The sequence below is a fragment of the Podarcis erhardii genome (assembly GCF_964252035.2).
Source record: "Podarcis erhardii genome assembly, chromosome: 7".
Classification (NCBI taxonomy): domain Eukaryota; kingdom Metazoa; phylum Chordata; class Lepidosauria; order Squamata; family Lacertidae; genus Podarcis; species Podarcis erhardii.
Window position 1 is genome coordinate 51,235,489 of NC_138511.1, and position 11,273 is coordinate 51,246,761.

General features: G+C 42.0%; 1 long non-coding RNA gene across 1 annotated transcript in view; it reads right to left on the minus strand.

Annotated features, from left to right (window-relative positions):
* LOC309347417 overlaps positions 1-5,571 on the minus strand; it is an 89,476-nt gene extending 83,905 nt beyond the window's left edge. Inside the window, exon 1 of the long non-coding RNA XR_014158935.1 lies at positions 5,550-5,571. This is a non-coding gene — a long non-coding RNA (uncharacterized lncRNA). The remainder of the gene's footprint in view (positions 1-5,549) is intronic.
* Between the last annotated feature and the right edge of the window lie 5,702 nt (positions 5,572-11,273).

An 11,273-nucleotide genomic window follows, 5' to 3' on the forward strand; every position in this document is an offset into this window, starting at 1 on the left:
AATTTAAGATTGGGAAAATGAGAAACAAAGAAATCAAAGCTTGTCAAATTTGCCCATCCCCAGCTGTTATGTTATGCTGTTGTGTTATGTTATGCTCAGGTCCGGCTTACAAGCTCCCTGTAGGCATCCAGTCGGCCATTGTGAGAACCGGATGCTGGACTAGATAGGCCTTTGACCTGATCCAGAAGGGCTCTTCCTATGTTATTATGATTGATTTTTTAGAGTCACAGAACTGTAGAGCTGGAAGAGACTCTGAGGATAATCTAATCCAACCTCCTGCAATGCAGGAATATGCATATGGGGATCTAACCTGCGACCTTGGTTTTAATGCCAGTCACTCTTTTGATTTAGTTCATCTGGTTCATACATTACTTTTATATATATATTTAAAAGAAGCATGAATTTTAGATGAGAATTTTCTATCTTGCAAATCAGGCAGACTTCAGCCTAGTGGGTTCAGCTATGTCTTCAAGTGAGAACCACCAAACCTGGCCTGCTTCCAGTTATTAATAATTAAAGAATTATGATCCCCTTAATTAAAGAATTATGATCCCCTTCATGGATCACTGCCTTGCCATGGCGAAGGGGCTTGAATAACTCAAAGAAGCTATGAACTATGCCGAGCAGGGCACCCAAGATGAACAGGTCATAGTGGAGAGTTTTGACCAAACGTGATCCACCTGGAGGAGGAACCGGCAAGCCACTCCAGTATCCCTGCCAAGAAAACTCCATGGACAAAGACAACATGGTGCTGGAGGAGACTCTTGAGAGTCCCATGGACTGCAAGAAGATCAAACCTCTCCATTCTTAAGGAAATCAGCCCTGAGTGCTCACTGGAAGGACAGATCTTGAAGCTGAGGCTCCAATACTTTGGCCACCTCATGAGAAGAGAAGACTCCCTGGAAAAGACCCTGATGTTGGGAAAGATGGAGGGCACAAGGAGAAGGGGACGACAGAGGACGAGATGGTTGGATAGTGTTCTCGAGGCTACCAGCATGAATTTGACCAAACTGCGGGAGGCAGTGGAAGACAGAAGTGCCTGGAGTGCTCTGGTCCATGGGGTCACGAAGAGTCGGACATGACTAAATGACTAAACAACAACAACAAAGAATTATCAAAATTTATGGTGACAGAGGGATGGTTGTTCTGCTGCTATTGTTAAAAAACAGGAAATCAGAAATCCTTGTCAACCACCCAGAAAATCTGCTCACAACCACACTATACATTTAAAACACTCTTATACACCACTTTAACAGCAATGGAGAATCCTGAAAACTGGCTTTCTAAGAGCGCTGGGAATTGTACGTTTGTGACTGTTAAAGTGGAGCAAAAGTGCCTTAAATGTACTGTGCTGATGTGTACAGGGCCCATGATCACACAGACATGCAATCTGTATGCATGAGGACTCTTTTGCATCATCACCTTCACATAAGTTTGTGTGAGTGGAAGCAGGGCCTGTGGGCATGATCCTCCTCTTGCCTCTGTTCAATTGAACATGTGAAAGGGGCTTCTATGCCTCCCAGTTCAAGCTGCATGATGCTATCTCCTGGCTGCCCCCACCTCAGTTGGGCACTGTGTTGCGAGGGCTGGAGAGATTTCCCCTCCAAATCAGGAAGGCATTATTATTCATGATGAAACATCTGTCGACCTCTAAGATGAACATCAATCAATTTCTGAGCAATTAACCCAACAAAGACTAGTGCCCACCATTTTGCTCTGTTTCAGCAGTCAACAGGGAGCTTATGTTAAAGTTACTACTTATGTAGTACCTCACACTGTGTAGGCTGTAATACTTGAACCCTGATGGCAGGGTTGCTAGGCGATAGGGACATATTTACATCTATGGTGGGAATGTCCAATAACCAAAGCTTTAAGGATTATTGTTTCCTAAGTAATTGAATCAATTGTTTTTGGTTATACATACCCTGAAGATTATTGTGTGCATTTTTTATACTTGCCTAGTTTTGGTCTTTGTTTGTGCTTGTGCCTGCCCCCCCCCCTTATGATATGTTTTTTAAAAACTTGGTTGTGTGAATTATTGTGTAATTGATCTCATGTGTAGGATTTATCAAAACTCCATAAAAATCTATACAAAAGAGAAAATGAAACAAAGAGATGCAGCAATATTCTCTCTTTTACAAAAGCAAGAAGCAAACTGCTTTGAGCCTAGGGAAACGTACCAAAATTTCATTCATAAACAAACAACATTCTTTCCTTTTTCAACCTTTGTTTTATAGAATTGGGATAATTTCATTTCTCACTGGTTTTTCAGAGGTTAAAGCATTTTAAGATATTAAATAAATAATCTCAATAAGAATATTATGGGGAACTGGGCTACATTCTAGGGGAGCCAGGTTGTTCAGGAAAAAGGGATTGGCCTTGGATTCCCACAGCACCTGAACTATGCTGTGCCTTGGTAACTGAAGCTTACAGGAAGTTTTGGATGAAGTTATATAAGTACATCTACAGTATATATGCAATGCCTCTTTTGCTTAATATATGCAACTTGCAAAAGTATGAAGTGGCCACAGCCTTCATTTTGCCAGTCAGTTGGATGGAGACAGATTTAAGAGAGATACCTCAAAAGGTGTTCTATTAGGCAAATTTACAGGGCTCAATGATTAATTATACCCATAATAATCCACTCCCATAGCCACAGGCCCAAAGCGGCTATTACTCAGAATATAAATACCAGCCTCTTTCTCACAGGCAACTCAAGACACCATGGAGTCTGCATTAGTGAAAAACCCTTCGAAAACATTCAGTGATGTTCCCATTCATACTAATCTCAGGAATAAAATTACAGTCTGGAGCTGCATGGAAGGGAAGGGCCATGGCTCAGTGGCAGAGCATGTGCCTTCCATGGAGACTACCTCAGATTAAATCTGAAGCATCTCCAGGGAGGACTAGGAAAAGAAGTGCCTCACCAGGTGGGGCAAAGCTGTTATGCTAGCTTCTTGGTGGGTCCCTGTTGCTTAGTGGGTAGAAAGGGGAGGCAGAGGAGAGGCTGGTGTGGTGTAAACACAACAGCAGGAGCAGCATATTGGCCTCACTCGTCTGTTTGCACCATGCCAACACACATTTCCATGCATGTTTTAAGAGTCATCTGCCCACTCTCCTCTCAGGGATTTAACTTCTCATGTCTTCCAGGGGAGGGGGATGAAATCTGAACAACTCAAATACATAATGTATGCACATTAACCATATTTTTGAAAATGGTATCCCAGCATGGCCACAAAATGCCAAACTGGGACATTGTCTTAGCAGAAACAGGTGCCAGAAAGTGGGGGTTATCCCTGGGAAATAGGAGAGAGTTTGGAGCATACATGTACATGTGTGCCAGTCCCACCCCACAGGAAGAATTTACCTCCAGATTCTTCCAGATGTTCTGCCTGAGCAGGATGATTCAAGCTCACATCAAGTTTCCCTCTGGGCAATATTCGGTGGCAACTATAGGCAAGAAATTACCATTGCCAAGAAGCTCTGGTTACAGGGAATGAGCTTTCTACTGTGGAATCTGCCTTTAGCCTTTGGAGCATGGTAGTGCAATTAGACTCATAACCAGAAATGCTGTGACAAGAGGAGGTCCAAGGGTGTCTGGGGGTGGAGTGAGGTAAATCAAAGCAAAGAAGTAAGAATCTAAATATCTGGCGCTTAATAAAGTTATTTATCCATTTAGTTGTTACCTGGATAAATTGCTCCCTCCAGAAGGAGCCCAGGGTGATGCACAATAAAAGATTAAAAACAACCAAATGCATCAAATAGATAAATTAGAAAAGAATGAAGCCATTAAAGCACAGAATTCAGTTGCAGCCATTGGTTATTAACCCAGCAACATTTCATTCTCTAAAAAGCCAGAGTAAACAAGGAAATCTTCAGGTGGTGTATGAATGTAAAGAATGAGGAGTTAAAGCAAATGCAACTCCTGGGGGGAGGTGTTCCGATATCAGGGGGCCAGGACAAAGAAGACCCTGTCACACAATTTGAACCATAAATCCTAGTGGAGTCCACAAGTAGAGTATCCTCCCCACCTGACCTTAGGGATTGGGTTGGCTGGTATTGGAGGAAGCATCCTGCAACTACTGGGACCCTGAGCTCTTTAGGCTTCACAAACCAACACCTTGAGTCAGTCTGGTACCACACAGCCAGTTATGTCCCTGCATTCCATATTGAGTAAATGTAGTTTAGAAAATGTAAAACGACATGTCTAGTGACTATCAGTTGTCTCAGTCCCTTTGTATTCATTAGCCGGAGCAATGGAAGATTTTCATGGTAGAACCAAAAAACAACATGGCTAATTTGGTCCCTTAACCTGGCAATTGGGTAGAATTGCTTCACAAATAAAAGGTTCAGCACTTAAAAGAAAGATAATAAGGCTAAAGCAACTCCTCCATGAGGAAAAGTTACAACGTTTAGGGCTTTTTAGCTTAACAGAGCAAGAAAGGCAACTCACCACCTGGCACAGGGCAGGGCCTGACAGGCCTTATAGGAACTGCTGCTGTGGCTACCAGCCAGGAGGACTCGCCTGCTCAGCACCTGAGGGCCCCAGTCCTGCAACTCATCACCTGGCCCAGGGCAGGGCCTGATGGGCTCTATAGGGGATTGCTGCTGCCGCTGCTGCTGCTGGGCAGAGAAGGCTCCATTTTGTTTTGTTTTGTTTTGTTTTTGTTTAAATTGTTGTTATGTTTTTACCTATTTCATTTTAAACTGTGATATTAATGCTGTATTCTTAGTTTTAGATTTTTATTTATGTGGAAATTGTTTCCCATTTGGTTGTGTATTTTTTTGATGTGGTTTATTTACTGTTTATGACTTTTGTAATCATGCAAATCTTGTTATGCTGTAAGCCGCCTTGAGCATTGTTTTTTTAACTGTGGAAAGGCGGCATACAAATAAAAAATGATGGTGAAATGATGATAATGGGTGGGGACATGACAGAGGTATATATATAATTATGCATAGTGTGGGTAAAGTGAGCAGGGATGTATTCTTGTCCCTCTCTGAAAATCCGAGAACCTGTGAGATTCAAGACAGACAAAAGGAAGTACTTCTTCACCCAGTTAAACATAGGATTTACTACCACAAGATGCAGTGTGGGTCACCAACTTGGACTGCTTTAAAAAGGGACAATTTATTTATTTATGACATTTATATCCTGTCCTTCCTCTCAAAGGAGCCCAGGGCAGCAAACACACACATAAAAATTAAAAAACAATATAAAAACAAATTTAAAACATTTGAAAACTGTTAAAAACTTCTGAAAGCAAGAAAAACGCAATAAAGCATCCAAGGCAAATTTACGAACAGGCATAACCGAATCATGTGTCTGGATACAGAGATGTTTTCTGCAGGATACACTGGTGGTGCTTGCCTAGTGTCAATAATCAGGGACTTCCAAAGGACAGGGGCTGCCACACTAAAAGAATGATTCCTTACAAGTGATGAGCAAACATTGTGTGGCACTTGAAAAGTGGGACATCAGTCAAATTAATTGAGGAGAAAGAAGGCTACCAATGGCCACTAGTCATGATGACTATAGTCTATATTACCTCCAGTATGAAAGATGGTTTGCCTCTGAATACCAGTTGCAGGAGAACAAGAACAGGAGCAGTACTGTTTTTAAGACAAAATGGTGCTGGAACGCACCTCCCTCAGAAGACTCACCCCAGAGTCCAAAGAGGATGTATTTGGGCTGGGGGAGGGGTCTCCTTGCCAACCAGAGGGTAGTTGAGGCTGCTCAGCTGAGGCGAGCAGAGCCTTCCTTGCCTGAGCTGAGCAGCTTAAAGCCGCCCCCACCTTGTGTGAACTGGAACAGCTGGGGGTTTGCTCAGCTGAGGCACAGCTTCCCTGTGCATCAGCTGTTAGCTGGGAGGCTGAAGAGCCTCAAAAAAGCCCCACTGTGCCTCCAACTTGTGAGGAGACCCTCTCTGGAGCCCATAGAGGATGTCCCCTTAGAGCTCTGGGGAGGGTCTCCTCATGAGCCAGAGGTGCAACAGGGCTTTGCTGAGGCTGTTGAGGTCTCTCCCCACACTTCCAGGGGTCACCTGAGAGGTTCTGGAATGCTGTTCCAGAGCAATCCAACTGAAAAAAAATCCCTGAGCAAGAGAATGTAATTGCACACACATTCTCCTCTCTTCCTATAGACATTTGGTTGACCCCCTGTGGGAACAGAAGCTTTATGGGTCTCTCTGGTCTGATCCACCAGGGCTCTTATGTCCTTCCTATCTCTGAAGGATCCTGCTCCACAAAGACCCTCATCCCTGCATCTCTGGTCCCCTGTGCTGGTCCTTGGTGCTGTCTGTCAACCACATGGTCCTGGGCCAATGTTGGAAAGACCCCCAGCCTTACTCAGATGATAAGAAGAGTGCTTGTTTCCATTCCCCAGGAATAAGATGGCAGGTGGTTTAGGTTTTAAGCAAGACTTCCCCTGCTACCCTCTTTTCATTATATTTGACATGTTGTAGCCTGAGTTTTGTAACAGACTTGTAGCCTATGGCATCAGACAGGGGAGATGAAATTTAGAGCAAACATACACAAAAAGAAAATGTACAAAACATTGAATTGACAGCTTGCTGAGGTAGCTTTTTGCCAGACCAGCTCTAGCACAGTCACTGCACGTTGATGTGCAGTAGTTGACATAGCTTTGTTGCAATGTGATGGGATGAAATCACCATTCAGTGTTCCTAATACCCTATGATTTGCTATATAAAGAGGATGAGGGGGAGTCCAGTACTAACAAGTGTTACAGCAAACCACAGTGCACAGAAAAGCACATAGGGATGACTTTCTGAGCTACGTCTTCTTAACAAACAAAATATCTGCACCAGCACACTAAGAATGCCATAGGTCCTTTCCCCTGCCTTTCTTCCAAACCATCCCTTATGGATTCCTGGGTATTTTTGCTCTTCTATTTGGAAGATCAATGGCTGGTTCCATTGCAATGTACAGCAATGATGTTATAAGGTACTCATTCCTATAAATCATTCATCTAAAAGTCTTGAAGGCCTTAGCTAGGGAAAGATCACCCCCAGTCTAGCTCTTCTCTTCAAATTGGATCACTACACCAGGGTTTCATGATTTGGAATAGGATTACAGGTTAGAGTGGGGTACAAAACCTCAGGTTTGTATAGGGTTGCCGGGTCAGGAGCATCCCAGACCCTGAGATTTCAGGGCCCAAACCTGAAGCCTCAGGGTGGCCTCTGGTGATGTCCTGGTAGGGTATAGAATGTAGTCTATTGTACAAAAGGAAGTATCATATTTGTTGCTCTGCTTACTATCATGTACCTACCAAAAGGTTTTCCTAAAGGAAATGCATTCCTTCTGCTGAAAAAGGTTATCCACCTTCGTGTTAGATCATGGTGACTGAACACATTTAAATCAGTGTCAAGTGCAGAAAACGTACATGATCATGATCACTGATAACCTTTAAACTTCATTTTTATTCTGAATTTTGTAATCTTATTGTACTTTATATTTATACGCCACTTAGTTATTATGAACAAATGGTGGCATGGACATATTTTAATACATAAGCAAAGAACACAAACCACTTTCAAACAAGTTTAGATAGGTACTGTAGTTCGGTTGTAGACTTACCCATCTGAAGGGCAAATATTTCTTCCTTTCTTCTTTCCTCCTCTCTTTCTTTTCTTGCATTTTGCTCATTGTTTTATTTAAGGCTTTATATCCCACATAATTATTCATATTTCTAAGTGGTGTATATAAAAACAATCCAGAGAAAATGAGACAATAAAACAATACAAAAATTATCATAAAACTGAACACCTTAAAACACCTGCTGGAACAAAAAAGTCTTCGGTGGCATTCAGACAGCACTTTGTAGCACTTTCCTGATGTTTCCTTGCCTGAATTTTATTCCGTGTCTTATGTGATCTTTCACACAATGTAACAACCATTTCTAGAAATCTCCTGAAATCTAGTAGAAGTTTAGCGCTTATTTCTGTGTTATTTTCTTTGGGGGGGGGGGGAGTTTGCGACTCTGTAACCCAGATAATTGTGTGAGCTTTGTGCTGCAGGGTTTTCATGGCTCATGCGACAAAATTGAGAAGAGGTATATCCCAGTATACAGTTCTTTCTCATGATGCGGGCATGCACACAAAGGGTGGCAACATATCTGATGATGTCTGCTGTTGTCTACTGGTGGTGCAGTGATTAAAAAGCCAGGGTTCCAAAAATGCAACAGGTAATAGGCAGTGTAAAGGGAATATTAGAAACTGGTACAGAAGCATTGGCATTAGAACAAGGAAAACTAGTGCAATAGCCCCACATCTGAATGCACCCTTAGTTATGCGCCTGAAGTTCCACCTTTCTTCCATCATGGCAACCAAGGCAGAGTGCTTGTGGCCTATCTGGGCACTGACCTGATCCAGACCTGCTTAGCTTCAGCAAAGTGGTGACCTCATATGTCTTCAGGCCATATCCTGGAACAATATGTTAAGTGATGAATGTCCTGATTATAAATGGAGACTGGGAACTCTCCAACTCACTCGTTCTCTTCTTGTCGCTTGAATGTCTACCTCCTTCTGCTGTTACCTTATTCTTCCTTTACAGGACAACCTTTAAAATATTGCACAAACATGGCATGGCAATAGCAAGGCTATTACTACTGCATTGATGATGATACTGAGTCTAGACCTGGTCATCACAAACATTCAGAATAAATTGGTCAAACAACTTGTCCTAGGGACTTTGACAAGGTAAGAAGACAGAGGCAAAGTTGGATATTGAAAAAACACAGATGTGTCTTCCTCATAATGTTGCTACCTTTGTGTCACATTCAACACTGAAATCAAGAAGGAACCAATGTGCATTTTAAACCAGGGTGGTAAGCTGTGGCACTCCAACTCCCATCAGCCCCAGCTAGCATGGCAACAGTGCGCCAACAACCTCTGGAAGCTCACAAGTTTCCCACCCTTACCTCAAACTAATGGCTTAGTTCAGAGGGTTGAAGAAGAAAATATCCCTTCCTAGCAGAGATGAGACCATCTTGGACCCTGGGAAAAAGGAAACTGTCTCTATGAGGTAAACTACTGCATTGCTATGCAGCAATTGCAGTTGAGCCGAAATGATCAAATCAAGTTGCTGTCTCTTGGGATAAATTTAACAGGTAAATCAATTAAATATAACTCAGGGAGACCTCAGAGCATTGCAGTGAGCTGCCTCTGCAATTCACAAGTGAGGATCAGGGAAAGATTTTGCCCTAGTCTCTGTTGCCGGCTTTTCCAAGGAGCTTTGAAAGCAAGGTGCACACACAGACCTGCGTTTATGAGCCACGGCACTGTGGTTTAATAATTGACAAGTAAAGCCTTTGCTCAAAGGATGGGAAGCATCTTTGCATCTTTGCCCTGCCACGTTTAATTTTTATTTTAATTACACTTTTAATTTGTTGTTTGAAAGGTTTTTATGCACCACCCAACAATACTGAATGAAGACTATATTACAGAAGATAGAGAAGACAAGAGAAGGAGCTCATGGGAATGATTTGCCTGTCAATGTGTAGACAGAGGACCATATAACACTCTACGGAGCCATAGTGAATCCTAATAATAGGCATATCTCTGCTTTTCCCAGGGTGGTACTGGGGAAGAGAAATGGAACTGCACCCACTGGAACTGCATGTGTTCATCTGAAGCTGTGAACAGAGCATGTTCACCAGGATTGGCCCTGCTGTTAGGCAGAGTGAAGCAGCTGCTACAGGTGGCAAATGCTGGGATGAGTGATGATATGTTGGAGGACAGAGCTAGGTCCTGATCTGTGCTCTCTAAGTTAGCCTTTTGCCCTCAGGTGAAGTAGAGGAGATGCTGTCATTAAAATATACAGCTGAAAGAATACTAGAAGTGAGATACCAGAAATATTTTGAAGGCGTAAACAAAGAAAGATTGCATGATCAAGTATGGACACTGGCTATAAGCTCAGATAAAGCAGAAATCAAGTTTTGTTTTTTTAAAGTAACTTTCTATTTAGCAAGATTTTATTTTTCATGTAAATGAGGAACGCAGCATCCACATGATCCTGTCACAATCCACCAAAATGTGGAACTGTCTCTCAGTATCTCCAGAATAGATGGCAAATTTGTTCTTCCAAAAGAGCCCCAAATGCCCAGGTACAAAGACAAAGGCATCCTACTTCTGAACTTTCACTGATGCTCAAACTCTGTAGAACTCATATGACTCACCTTTAACAACATTAACTTATGCAAGAATATGTGTCCTTTTGCTTTGCTACTCTGTTTATTTTCATCATTAAAGATCTCATTTGATCTGCTTGTCATTTGCAAAAACTGCATGTACTGCTTTCATCCAGGGGTAACCTGTGTGGTGCCCTCTAGAAGTTGTTGTTGGACTACAACTCCCATCAGCGCTAGCTAGCAGAACCCATGGCCAGGGATAATGGGAGATGTAGTCCAACAACATCCAGATGGCACAACATTGGCTACCCTGCTTTATTCCAATATTTATTTTGTTGCTCATTCTTGTAGATTTTTGGCTTTGAACTTACTTTAAAATATTTGTTTCAATTTTCAATGCATACAACACATGAAAAACAATTAGAACAACATGAAAAACAAAATATAAAAATTAAAACGTATGAAATAAGTACATTTGTATATGGGTAGAGTTTGCAATAATTACCTCTTTTCCCTTGAATTTATTGTTTAAAAGTACAAGGAGATGGATAGAAGAAGGTCTAAATCCAGAATGGGGAACCTGTGGCCCTCTAGATAGCACCAGACTCCAACTCCCATCAGCCCCTGCCAACATTGTCAATGGTGAGAGATGATGGGAGTTATAGTCCACTGGTTCCCCATCCCTGATCTAAATAAACACTACAGAGGAGATGAGCACTGTTAAAACGTATTATTATAAAATCCAAAGGCGGCAGTCTTATATATCATATAACCTTGGAGCAATGACGAGACAGAAACTTGCATTTTAATGCAAATCATTATGTGAACTAAAACACAAGTGTCCTTCAAAATGTGCTTTTCTCCTAATTTTGCAATGTAGCTCATTGTATTTGGGGAAAGTGCTTGCAACAGGCTGCGTATTAGGTAAAATTGCATATAACGATGTTTAGGAGAAATTTGCATTAAAATACCGTTAAGAGTTTTCATGAAAGGCCTTGAAAGTGTGCAAATGTGGAAGATTCAACTTAAGGTTGGAAAGATGAGAAAAAGAAAGAAACCGTAATTGACAGAATATCCTATCCCTAAGGGGCAAGACCCCTGCTCAATTTCTCTGTACGTTTCTTTA